This window comes from Pseudophryne corroboree, chromosome 2 (assembly GCF_028390025.1).
Source record: "Pseudophryne corroboree isolate aPseCor3 chromosome 2, aPseCor3.hap2, whole genome shotgun sequence".
NCBI lineage: Eukaryota > Metazoa > Chordata > Amphibia > Anura > Myobatrachidae > Pseudophryne > Pseudophryne corroboree.
The window spans coordinates 482,976,092-482,989,779 of record NC_086445.1 but is presented as its reverse complement, the minus strand read 5'-3'; the positions used below and the strand labels follow the sequence as shown (position 1 = coordinate 482,989,779).

General features: G+C 44.6%; 5 non-coding genes across 5 annotated transcripts; all 5 read left to right on the top strand.

Annotated features, from left to right (window-relative positions):
• Positions 1–114: 114 nt before the first annotated feature.
• On the top strand, positions 115–334 carry LOC135052961 (small nucleolar RNA U3). Its single transcript, XR_010242379.1, has one exon. It is a non-coding gene; the product is annotated as a small nucleolar RNA U3 (small nucleolar RNA).
• Positions 335–3,349: 3,015 nt separating this feature from the next.
• On the top strand, positions 3,350–3,569 carry LOC135053030 (small nucleolar RNA U3). The gene has a single exon (XR_010242436.1). It is a non-coding gene; the product is annotated as a small nucleolar RNA U3 (small nucleolar RNA).
• Positions 3,570–6,595: 3,026 nt separating this feature from the next.
• LOC135052974 (small nucleolar RNA U3) lies at positions 6,596–6,815 on the top strand. The gene has a single exon (XR_010242390.1). It is a non-coding gene; the product is annotated as a small nucleolar RNA U3 (small nucleolar RNA).
• Positions 6,816–9,832: 3,017 nt separating this feature from the next.
• On the top strand, positions 9,833–10,052 carry LOC135053022 (small nucleolar RNA U3). The gene has a single exon (XR_010242430.1). It is a non-coding gene; the product is annotated as a small nucleolar RNA U3 (small nucleolar RNA).
• Positions 10,053–13,076: 3,024 nt separating this feature from the next.
• On the top strand, positions 13,077–13,296 carry LOC135052964 (small nucleolar RNA U3). Its single transcript, XR_010242382.1, has one exon. It is a non-coding gene; the product is annotated as a small nucleolar RNA U3 (small nucleolar RNA).
• Positions 13,297–13,688: the final 392 nt, after the last annotated feature.

Below are 13,688 nucleotides of genomic sequence, written 5' to 3'. Positions count from 1 at the left end.
CTTACTATCTGATATATTCAAGATATGTTCAACTGTGAGATCATTTTAAAAATCTCCATTATATTAAAAAGACTCTCCTTCCCACAGCAGTAAAAATGCTAGGCTGTTATGGTTAAGACTATACTTTCAGGGATCATTTCTATAGTTTTTAACTTTTGGAAATGTGCTCTAAAGTGTCCAGACCTACCAACCATGTGGAAGAGCAATAGTAATCTTTTCTGAGCGCGAAGTGAGCTCTCAGTGCTGCTTCATTGTAGCTGCTGTTTGCTTTTGATGACCGTTCCTTTTCTTCTATCATGGGAGAAATGGAGGAAAAGATTACAAGCTGAGTGGTTGTTTTTAATGCTTGTTAATGACAGATTTTCTTATGGCTCCATGTGTACTGCTATTGTCATGTGGCATGATGCAATGTGCCCAAAAACATTGATAATGTGCTCATGTCAAAGGATCCCTGCAAGGGACATGGTGACATCACCAAACATTAGGAACAAGCCATCGGAACAAAGGGGCCGATGGTTTCCACTTCTACAGAATCAAATTGAAAAGGACTGTCAATTGGAGGGAACAAAAAAAATATTGATGATTGTGGATCATTGCTTTCTGATGTCCATTCCTGTTGTGTGGCAAATTCAGGCACATTAGTAGTGATTTATCCCTATTACTGAGCTGGCTTTATATCTTCAAAATATTTTCAAGTGAAGCTTATTTGGGGATTGTCACTTCAAACTGGAAGTATTCTTAACACTATATGGCAAGTGCAGTTCTGCATGAATGGCCAGCAGGTGGTGCTCCATGTAACACTGCAGCTCTCTGCTCTGAGCTCCAGCACAAAAAAATAAAAGCAAAACTGTCACGACTCATGGCATTGTCCCCTTCTCTGCACATAGGCACCTGGCACTCCTGTCACGGCAGTGTCCCCCTCTACTGCATCCATACACCCGAGTCTCCTGTCGCGGCAGTGTCTGCCTTGGGCATGAAGGGCCCACCGGGGAACTGCAATGGTAGGGGACCGTATTTTAGGATGTGGACAGTCTCCAGAGGGGGGGGTGGCCAGCTGCCACAGAGGCTTGGCTAATCATTTTATAGTAAAAACTGCTTGTTCATGCTTAATAATGTACCAGATTAATAACAGTAATGCAGAAAAAACACCATAGTCCTGTGCACTATAAGGCAACATGTGCGTAATCTATCATTCAAGTGCACAATCTGGAACCTGATCCCTAGAAGAGAAGGTGGGGCCCGCCGAGGGTTTCCCCTGTGCCCCTGCTGGACAGTCCAACCCTCTGTCACGGCATCATGTCCACTGCTCTGTATGCAGGACTTGATTCAAAGATGTACATAAAGCAAATGGTTTATGTACGTCTACGATGGTGGGCGCATGTGTGATCGCACGCAGTGTCCTCTGTGACGCAAGTCTGATGGACAGTCTGCAGACGTGTGGGGTGGGTAGATTTCACTAAAACAGGAAGTTGTACCTCTATTTTCTGGGAGTGTCGAGGCCAGGCTCTGCATCGTCTGATGCAAATTTCCTGGCCCCAGCAGCGCAAACAGCCTGGCCATCCTGAGTACTCGGTTGATGTTTACGCAATTGATCCGATGCTGTCTCTTTGGATGCAGAAGCACCCTGAGGACGCTTCGAGCTGTTGTACGTACTGTAGGGCTCCTGCCTGAAGCATCCAAAGGGCACTCCAGGTGGCACTGCTGCAGCAATACTGACTGCAGGGCAGCACCGATCGCAGACCCCTAGTTATGGCCCTGGTCCAGTGTAAGTGCTGAGTTTCTAGGTCTGATTATAAGTTGTACGGCAAGCAGTAGCAGCCATTAGATCACTTGCGTGAACATCGCCCATCTGAGCAACCAGGTTACTCAGGATGGCCTGGGGTTTCACTCTGCCAAGACCAGGAATTCTGCACTGGAGGACGCAGACCCTGGCCTCGGCAAGCCTACAAAACAGGGGTGGGATAACACCATTTTGGCCACAGCATGTGAATCATGTTGAGGCTTAGGGGGCCCTGCGAGCAATCTCGCAGTCACAGATCACCAAACATCACAGTTGTATGGAAACGGCTGCGTTTGCGTACAACTCTGAATTAGACCCTCTGTTTCACAACCTATTTATGTACATGCTCACAAGACATAGGGATGGACGTTTGAGGTCGATGGCTACCAATCAACAGTCTTTCCAATTCGATCAAAGTACCCTTTTCCACTAAATTGCGAGGATTCGATGGTTGCCAATCCGATGTTCAGGTACTTCTGTGCATTTGCGGACACCCGGAAAGGGGTGTCCGCAGCTCAGGTAAATGCACGCTTGCACAAAGCTCTGAAAGATTCTACACATGTTCACAGTAAAGCAATTGATGGTTACACCATTGCAATCATTCAATGTGCATGGCTGCGTTTGATGTCATCAGCCCGGCAACCAATTAATGCCAGGCTTCCGATGTCCATACCTGCTGTGGCGTGATGGGAAGCCTTCCGGGGAGCAGAGGACACATTATTTTGGAAGCATTTGTGATGTAAGGTAGAGTAGTTGCAACATTTCAGTACATATTTCGGGGAACCCCCTTTTTTTTAATATGAAAACCATTTAGAGGAAATCCATGCCAAATGAAGGCTAGCAGTGAAACTAACATGGTTCATTTGAATATCTTTATGGTTTTATTACAAATTACACCCAAAAGCAAGCAGGAGGTGGTTTGTATGTCATTTGTCGTGTTTATTCCCCATGTTTACTCATTTTTGTCATAAAAGAAAGATATAAAAGGTAGTATCTTTGTTACATTAATATTATGTAATCTATCGCTCTTATTACTCTTCAAATACCAGCCTACATATGAGGTTCTGTTGCATCGAACATCCCCCCAGCGTACAATGAACTAACAGTAGAGGAACAGAAACAAAAGCACCCATCCCACAGCAAATATAACATGATCGTTAGTGATCTACCAAGCAGAATTGTCACCATGCCAGAAAAGCACGTGTTTAGACTTTGTTTTTCTCTATAACATATGTTTGGTTTTGTGATCCTGACATTCTGTGTGCATAGTCCGTTATTAGCTGAGGCTGTTGTTGCTGCTTTAAGCTGTGTCTCGGCTGTTTCAGAGGTGCTTCCTGGTTGGCCAGAGTATCTTAAATATGCAGATGAGCAAGTGAGTGCACAATCATAGAAGAATACATTCTGTAAGAAAAGCTGAGTCCATCGTTGGTCCACATTTTAAAGGCAGCATAGTTTCTTACTATCTGATATATTCAAGATATGTTCAACTGTGAGATCATTTTAAAAATCTCCATTATATTAAAAAGACTCTCCTTCCCACAGCAGTAAAAATGCTAGGCTGTTATGGTTAAGACTATAATTTCAGGGATCATTTCTATAGTTTTTAACTTTTGGAAATGTGCTCTAAAGTGTCCAGACCTACCAACCATGAGGAAGAGTAATAGTAATCTTTTCTGAGCGCGAAGTGAGCTCTCAGTGCTGCTTCATTGTAGCTGCTGTTTGCTTTTGATGACCGTTCCTTTTCTTCTATCATGGGAGAAATGGAGGAAGAGATTACAAGCTGAGTGGTTGTTTTTAATGCTTGTTAATGACAGATTTTCTTATGGCTCAATGTGTACTGCTATTGTCATGTGGCATGATGCGATGTGCCCAAAAACATTGATAATGTGCTCATGTCAAAGGATCCCTGCAAGGGACATGGTGACATCACCAAACATTAGGAACAAGCCATCGGAACAAAGGGGCCGATGGTTTCCACTTCTACAGAATCAAATTGAAAAGGACTGTCAATTGGAGGGAACAAAAAAAATATTGATGATTGTGGATCATTGCTTTCTGATGTCCATTCCTGTTGTGTGGCAAATTCAGGCACATTAGTAGTGATTTATCCCTATTACTGAGCTGGCTTTATATCTTCAAAATATTTTCAAGTGAAGCTTATTTGGGGATTGTCACTTCAAACTGGAAGTATTCTTAACACTATATGGCAAGTGCAGTTCTGCATGAATGGCCAGCAGGTGGTGCTCCATGTAACACTGCAGCTCTCTGCTCTGAGCTCCAGCACAAAAAAATAAAAGCAAAACTGTCACGACTCATGGCATTGTCCCCTTCTCTGCACATAGGCACCTGGCACTCCTGTCACGGCAGTGTCCCCCTCTACTGCATCCATACACCCGAGTCTCCTGTCGCGGCAGTGTCTGCCTTGGGCATGAAGGGCCCACCGGGGAACTGCAATGGTAGGGGACCGTATTTTAGGATGTGGACAGTCTCCAGAGGAGGGGGGGGGGGGGGGGTGGCCAGCTGCCACAGAGGCTTGGCTAATCATTTTATAGTAAAAACTGCTTGTTCATGCTTAATAATGTACCAGATTAATAACAGTAATGCAGAAAAAACACCATAGTCCTGTTCACTATAAGGCAACATGTGCGTAATCTATCATTCAAGTGCACAATCTGGAACCTGATCCCTAGAAGAGAAGGTGGGGCCCGCCGAGGGTTTCCCCTGTGCCCCTGCTGGACAGTCCAACCCTCTGTCACGGCATCATGTCCACTGCTCTGTATGCAGGACTTGATTCAAAGATGTACATAAAGCAAATGGTTTATGTACGTCTACGATGGTGGGCGCATGTGTGATCGCACGCAGTGTCCTCTGTGACGCAAGTCTGATGGACAGTCTGCAGACGTGTGGGGTGGGTAGATTTCACTAAAACAGGAAGTTGTACCTCTATTTTCTGGGAGTGGCGAGGCCAGGCTCTGCATCGTCTGATGCAAATTTCCTGGCCCCAGCAGCGCAAACAGCCTGGCCATCCTGAGTACTCGGTTGATGTTTACGCAATTGATCCGATGCTGTCTCTTTGGATGCAGAAGCACCCTGAGGACGCTTCGAGCTGTTGTACGTACTGTAGGGCTCCTGCCTGAAGCATCCAAAGGGCACTCCAGGTGGCACTGCTGCAGCAATACTGACTGCAGGGCAGCACCGATCGCAGACCCCTAGTTATGGCCCTGGTCCAGTGTAAGTGCTGAGTTTCTAGGTCTGATTATAAGTTGTACGGCAAGCAGTAGCAGCCATTAGATCACTTGCGTGAACATCGCCCATCTGAGCAACCAGGTTACTCAGGATGGCCTGGGGTTTCACTCTGCCAAGACCAGGAATTCTGCACTGGAGGACGCAGACCCTGGCCTCGGCAAGCCTACAAAACAGGGGTGGGATAACACCATTTTGGCCACAGCATGTGAATCATGTTGAGGCTTAGGGGGCCCTGCGAGCAATCTCGCAGTCACAGATCACCAAACATCACAGTTGTATGGAAACGGCTGCGTTTGCGTACAACTCTGAATTAGACCCTCTGTTTCACAACCTATTTATGTACATGCTCACAAGACATAGGGATGGACGTTTGAGGTCGATGGCTACCAATCAACAGTCTTTCCAATTCGATCAAAGTACCCTTTTCCACTAAATTGCGAGGATTCGATGGTTGCCAATCCGATGTTCAGGTACTTCTGTGCATTTGCGGACACCCGGAAAGGGGTGTCCGCAGCTCAGGGAAATGCACGCTTGCACAAAGCTCTGAAAGATTCTACACATGTTCACAGTAAAGCAATTGATGGTTACACCATTGCAATCATTCAATGTGCATGGCTGCGTTTGATGTCATCAGCCCGGCAACCAATTAATGCCAGGCTTCCGATGTCCATACCTGCTGTGGCGTGATGGGAAGCCTTCCGGGGAGCAGAGGACACATTATTTTGGAAGCATTTGTGATGTAAGGTAGAGTAGTTGCAACATTTCAGTACATATTTCGGGGAACCCCCTTTTTTTTAATATGAAAACCATTTAGAGGAAATCCATGCCAAATGAAGGCTAGCAGTGAAACTAACATGGTTCATTTGAATATCTTTATGGTTTTATTACAAAGTACACCCAAAAGCAAGCAGGAGGTGGTTTGTATGTCATTTGTCGTGTTTATTCCCCATGTTTACTCATTTTTGTCATAAAAGAAAGATATAAAAGGTAGTATCTTTGTTACATTAATATTATGTAATCTATCGCTCTTATTACTCTTCAAATACCAGCCTACATATGAGGTTCTGTTGCATCGAACATCCCCCCAGCGTAAAATGAACTAACAGTAGAGGAACAGAAACAAAAGCACCCATCCCACAGCAAATATAACATGATCGTTAGTGATCTACCAAGCAGAATTGTCACCATGCCAGAAAAGCACGTGTTTAGACTTTGTTTTTCTCTATAACATATGTTTGGTTTTGTGATCCTGACATTCTGTGTGCATAGTCCATTATTAGCTGAGGCTGTTGTTGCTGCTTTAAGCTGTGTCTCGGCTGTTTCAGAGGTGCTTCCTGGTTGGCCAGAGTATCTTAAATATGCAGATGAGCAAGTGAGTGCACAATCATAGAAGAATACATTCTGTAAGAAAAGCTGAGTCCATCGTTGGTCCACATTTTAAAGGCAGCATAGTTTCTTACTATCTGATATATTCAAGATATGTTCAACTGTGAGATCATTTTAAAAATCTCCATTATATTAAAAAGACTCTCCTTCCCACAGCAGTAAAAATGCTAGGCTGTTATGGTTAAGACTATACTTTCAGGGATCATTTCTATAGTTTTTAACTTTTGGAAATGTGCTCTAAAGTGTCCAGACCTACCAACCATGAGGAAGAGCAATAGTAATCTTTTCTGAGCGCGAAGTGAGCTCTCAGTGCTGCTTCATTGTAGCTGCTGTTTGCTTTTGATGACTGTTCCTTTTCTTCTATCATGGGAGAAATGGAGGAAGAGATTACAAGCTGAGTGGTTGTTTTTAATGCTTGTTAATGACAGATTTTCTTATGGCTCCATGTGTACTGCTATTGTCATGTGGCATGATGCGATGTGCCCAAAAACATTGATAATGTGCTCATGTCAAAGGATCCCTGCAAGGGACATGGTGACATCACCAAACATTAGGAACAAGCCATCGGAACAAAGGGGCCGATGGTTTCCACTTCTACAGAATCAAATTGAAAAGGACTGTCAATTGGAGGGAACAAAAAAAATATTGATGATTGTGGATCATTGCTTTCTGATGTCCATTCCTGTTGTGTGGCAAATTCAGGCACATTAGTAGTGATTTATCCCTATTACTGAGCTGGCTTTATATCTTCAAAATATTTTCAAGTGAAGCTTATTTGGGGATTGTCACTTCAAACTGGAAGTATTCTTAACACTATATGGCAAGTGCAGTTCTGCATGAATGGCCAGCAGGTGGTGCTCCATGTAACACTGCAGCTCTCTGCTCTGAGCTCCAGCACAAAAAAATAAAAGCAAAACTGTCACGACTCATGGCATTGTCCCCTTCTCTGCACATAGGCACCTGGCACTCCTGTCACGGCAGTGTCCCCCTCTACTGCATCCATACACCCGAGTCTCCTGTCGCGGCAGTGTCTGCCTTGGGCATGAAGGGCCCACCGGGGAACTGCAATGGTAGGGGACCGTATTTTAGGATGTGGACAGTCTCCAGAGGGGGGGGGTGGCCAGCTGCCACAGAGGCTTGGCTAATCATTTTATAGTAAAAACTGCTTGTTCATGCTTAATAATGTACCAGATTAATAACAGTAATGCAGAAAAAACACCATAGTCCTGTGCACTATAAGGCAACATGTGCGTAATCTATCATTCAAGTGCACAATCTGGAACCTGATCCCTAGAAGAGAAGGTGGGGCCCGCCGAGGGTTTCCCCTGTGCCCCTGCTGGACAGTCCAACCCTCTGTCACGGCATCATGTCCACTGCTCTGTATGCAGGACTTGATTCAAAGATGTACATAAAGCAAATGGTTTATGTACGTCTACGATGGTGGGCGCATGTGTGATCGCACGCAGTGTCCTCTGTGACGCAAGTCTGATGGACAGTCTGCAGACGTGTGGGGTGGGTAGATTTCACTAAAACAGGAAGTTGTACCTCTATTTTCTGGGAGTGGCGAGGCCAGGCTCTGCATCGTCTGATGCAAATTTCCTGGCCCCAGCAGCGCAAACAGCCTGGCCATCCTGAGTACTCGGTTGATGTTTACGCAATTGATCCGATGCTGTCTCTTTGGATGCAGAAGCACCCTGAGGACGCTTCGAGCTGTTGTACGTACTGTAGGGCTCCTGCCTGAAGCATCCAAAGGGCACTCCAGGTGGCACTGCTGCAGCAATACTGACTGCAGGGCAGCACCGATCGCAGACCCCTAGTTATGGCCCTGGTCCAGTGTAAGTGCTGAGTTTCTAGGTCTGATTATAAGTTGTACGGCAAGCAGTAGCAGCCATTAGATCACTTGCGTGAACATCGCCCATCTGAGCAACCAGGTTACTCAGGATGGCCTGGGGTTTCACTCTGCCAAGACCAGGAATTCTGCACTGGAGGACGCAGACCCTGGCCTCGGCAAGCCTACAAAACAGGGGTGGGATAACACCATTTTGGCCACAGCATGTGAATCATGTTGAGGCTTAGGGGGCCCTGCGAGCAATCTCGCAGTCACAGATCACCAAACATCACAGTTGTATGGAAACGGCTGCGTTTGCGTACAACTCTGAATTAGACCCTCTGTTTCACAACCTATTTATGTACATGCTCACAAGACATAGGGATGGACGTTTGAGGTCGATGGCTACCAATCAACAGTCTTTCCAATTCGATCAAAGTACCCTTTTCCACTAAATTGCGAGGATTCGATGGTTGCCAATCCGATGTTCAGGTACTTCTGTGCATTTGCGGACACCCGGAAAGGGGTGTCCGCAGCTCAGGTAAATGCACGCTTGCACAAAGCTCTGAAAGATTCTACACATGTTCACAGTAAAGCAATTGATGGTTACACCATTGCAATCATTCAATGTGCATGGCTGCGTTTGATGTCATCAGCCCGGCAACCAATTAATGCCAGGCTTCCGATGTCCATACCTGCTGTGGCGTGATGGGAAGCCTTCCGGGGAGCAGAGGACACATTATTTTGGAAGCATTTGTGATGTAAGGTAGAGTAGTTGCAACATTTCAGTACATATTTCGGGGAACCCCCTTTTTTTTAATATGAAAACCATTTAGAGGAAATCCATGCCAAATGAAGGCTAGCAGTGAAACTAACATGGTTCATTTGAATATCTTTATGGTTTTATTACAAATTACACCCAAAAGCAAGCAGGAGGTGGTTTGTATGTCATTTGTCGTGTTTATTCCCCATGTTTACTCATTTTTGTCATAAAAGAAAGATATAAAAGGTAGTATCTTTGTTACATTAATATTATGTAATCTATCGCTCTTATTACTCTTCAAATACCAGCCTACATATGAGGTTCTGTTGCATCGAACATCCCCCCAGCGTACAATGAACTAACAGTAGAGGAACAGAAACAAAAGCACCCATCCCACAGCAAATATAACATGATCGTTAGTGATCTACCAAGCAGAATTGTCACCATGCCAGAAAAGCACGTGTTTAGACTTTGTTTTTCTCTATAACATATGTTTGGTTTTGTGATCCTGACATTCTGTGTGCATAGTCCGTTATTAGCTGAGGCTGTTGTTGCTGCTTTAAGCTGTGTCTCGGCTGTTTCAGAGGTGCTTCCTGGTTGGCCAGAGTATCTTAAATATGCAGATGAGCAAGTGAGTGCACAATCATAGAAGAATACATTCTGTAAGAAAAGCTGAGTCCATCGTTGGTCCACATTTTAAAGGCAGCATAGTTTCTTACTATCTGATATATTCAAGATATGTTCAACTGTGAGATCATTTTAAAAATCTCCATTATATTAAAAAAGACTCTCCTTCCCACAGCAGTAAAAATGCTAGGCTGTTATGGTTAAGACTATACTTTCAGGGATCATTTCTATAGGTTTTAACTTTTGGAAATGTGCTCTAAAGTGTCCAGACCTACCAACCATGAGGAAGAGCAATAGTAATCTTTTCTGAGCGCGAAGTGAGCTCTCAGTGCTGCTTCATTGTAGCTGCTGTTTGCTTTTGATGACCGTTCCTTTTCTTCTATCATGGGAGAAATGGAGGAAGAGATTACAAGCTGAGTGGTTGTTTTTAATGCTTGTTAATGACAGATTTTCTTATGGCTCCATGTGTACTGCTATTGTCATGTGGCATGATGCGATGTGCCCAAAAACATTGATAATGTGCTCATGTCAAAGGATCCCTGCAAGGGACATGGTGACATCACCAAACATTAGGAACAAGCCATCGGAACAAAGGGGCCGATGGTTTCCACTTCTACAGAATCAAATTGAAAAGGACTGTCAATTGGAGGGAACAAAAAAAATATTGATGATTGTGGATCATTGCTTTCTGATGTCCATTCCTGTTGTGTGGCAAATTCAGGCACATTAGTAGTGATTTATCCCTATTACTGAGCTGGCTTTATATCTTCAAAATATTTTCAAGTGAAGCTTATTTGGGGATTGTCACTTCAAACTGGAAGTATTCTTAACACTATATGGCAAGTGCAGTTCTGCATGAATGGCCAGCAGGTGGTGCTCCATGTAACACTGCAGCTCTCTGCTCTGAGCTCCAGCACAAAAAAATAAAAGCAAAACTGTCACGACTCATGGCATTGTCCCCTTCTCTGCACATAGGCACCTGGCACTCCTGTCACGGCAGTGTCCCCCTCTACTGCATCCATACACCCGAGTCTCCTGTCGCGGCAGTGTCTGCCTTGGGCATGAAGGGCCCACCGGGGAACTGCAATGGTAGGGGACCGTATTTTAGGATGTGGACAGTCTCCAGAGGAGGGGGGGGGGGGGGTGGCCAGCTGCCACAGAGGCTTGGCTAATCATTTTATAGTAAAAACTGCTTGTTCATGCTTCATAATGTACCAGATTAATAACAGTAATGCAGAAAAAACACCATAGTCCTGTGCACCATAAGGCAACATGTGCGTAATCTATCATTCAAGTGCACAATCTGGAACCTGATCCCTAGAAGAGAAGGTGGGGCCCGCCGAGGGTTTCCCCTGTGCCCCTGCTGGACAGTCCAACCCTCTGTCACGGCATCATGTCCACTGCTCTGTATGCAGGACTTGATTCAAAGATGTACATAAAGCAAATGGTTTATGTACGTCTACGATGGTGGGCGCATGTGTGATCGCACGCAGTGTCCTCTGTGACGCAAGTCTGATGGACAGTCTGCAGACGTGTGGGGTGGGTAGATTTCACTAAAACAGGAAGTTGTACCTCTATTTTCTGGGAGTGGCGAGGCCAGGCTCTGCATCGTCTGATGCAAATTTCCTGGCCCCAGCAGCGCAAACAGCCTGGCCATCCTGAGTACTCGGTTGATGTTTACGCAATTGATCCGATGCTGTCTCTTTGGATGCAGAAGCACCCTGAGGACGCTTCGAGCTGTTGTACGTACTGTAGGGCTCCTGCCTGAAGCATCCAAAGGGCACTCCAGGTGGCACTGCTGCAGCAATACTGACTGCAGGGCAGCACCGATCGCAGACCCCTAGTTATGGCCCTGGTCCAGTGTAAGTGCTGAGTTTCTAGGTCTGATTATAAGTTGTACGGCAAGCAGTAGCAGCCATTAGATCACTTGCGTGAACATCGCCCATCTGAGCAACCAGGTTACTCAGGATGGCCTGGGGTTTCACTCTGCCAAGACCAGGAATTCTGCACTGGAGGACGCAGACCCTGGCCTCGGCAAGCCTACAAAACAGGGGTGGGATAACACCATTTTGGCCACAGCATGTGAATCATGTTGAGGCTTAGGGGGCCCTGCGAGCAATCTCGCAGTCACAGATCACCAAACATCACAGTTGTATGGAAACGGCTGCGTTTGCGTACAACTCTGAATTAGACCCTCTGTTTCACAACCTATTTATGTACATGCTCACAAGACATAGGGATGGACGTTTGAGGTCGATGGCTACCAATCAACAGTCTTTCCAATTCGATCAAAGTACCCTTTTCCACTAAATTGCGAGGATTCGATGGTTGCCAATCCGATGTTCAGGTACTTCTGTGCATTTGCGGACACCCGGAAAGGGGTGTCCGCAGCTCAGGTAAATGCACACTTGCACAAAGCTCTGAAAGATTCTACACATGTTCACAGTAAAGCAATTGATGGTTACACCATTGCAATCATTCAATGTGCATGGCTGCGTTTGATGTCATCAGCCCGGCAACCAATTAATGCCAGGCTTCCGATGTCCATACCTGCTGTGGCGTGATGGGAAGCCTTCCGGGGAGCAGAGGACACATTATTTTGGAAGCATTTGTGATGTAAGGTAGAGTAGTTGCAACATTTCAGTACATATTTCGGGGAACCCCCTTTTTTTTAATATGAAAACCATTTAGAGGAAATCCATGCCAAATGAAGGCTAGCAGTGAAACTAACATGGTTCATTTGAATATCTTTATGGTTTTATTACAAATTACACCCAAAAGCAAGCAGGAGGTGGTTTGTATGTCATTTGTCGTGTTTATTCCCCATGTTTACTCATTTTTGTCATAAAAGAAAGATATAAAAGGTAGTATCTTTGTTACATTAATATTATGTAATCTATCGCTCTTATTACTCTTCAAATACCAGCCTACATATGAGGTTCTGTTGCATCGAACATCCCCCCAGCGTACAATGAACTAACAGTAGAGGAACAGAAACAAAAGCACCCATCCCACAGCAAATATAACATGATCGTTAGTGATCTACCAAGCAGAATTGTCACCATGCCAGAAAAGCACGTGTTTAGACTTTGTTTTTCTCTATAACATATGTTTGGTTTTGTGATCCTGACATTCTGTGTGCATAGTCCGTTATTAGCTGAGGCTGTTGTTGCTGCTTTAAGCTGTGTCTCGGCTGTTTCAGAGGTGCTTCCTGGTTGGCCAGAGTATCTTAAATATGCAGATGAGCAAGTGAGTGCACAATCATAGAAGAATACATTCTGTAAGAAAAGCTGAGTCCATCGTTGGTCCACATTTTAAAGGCAGCATAGTTTCTTACTATCTGATATATTCAAGATATGTTCAACTGTGAGATCATTTTAAAAATCTCCATTATATTAAAAAGACTCTCCTTCCCACAGCAGTAAAAATGCTAGGCTGTTATGGTTAAGACTATACTTTCAGGGATCATTTCTATAGTTTTTAACTTTTGGAAATGTGCTCTAAAGTGTCCAGACCTACCAACCATGAGGAAGAGCAATAGTAATCTTTTCTGAGCGCGAAGTGAGCTCTCGGTGCTGCTTCATTGTAGCTGCTGTTTGCTTTTGATGACCGTTCCTTTTCTTCTATCATGGGAGAAATGGAGGAAGAGATTACAAGCTGAGTGGTTGTTTTTAATGCTTGTTAATGACAGATTTTCTTATGGCTCCATGTGTACTGCTATTGTCATGTGGCATGATGCAATGTGCCCAAAAACATTGATAATGTGCTCATGTCAAAGGATCCCTGCAAGGGACATGGTGACATCACCAAACATTAGGAACATGCCATCGGAACAAAGGGGCCGATGGTTTCCACTTCTACAGAATCAAATTGAAAAGGACTGTCAATTGGAGGGAACAAAAAAAATATTGATGATTGTGGATCATTGCTTTCTGATGTCCATTCCTGTTGTGTGGCAAATTCAGGCACATTAGTAGTGATTTATCCCTATTACTGAGCTGGCTTTATATCTTCAAAATATTTTCAAGTGAAGCTTATTTGGGGATTGTCACTTCAAA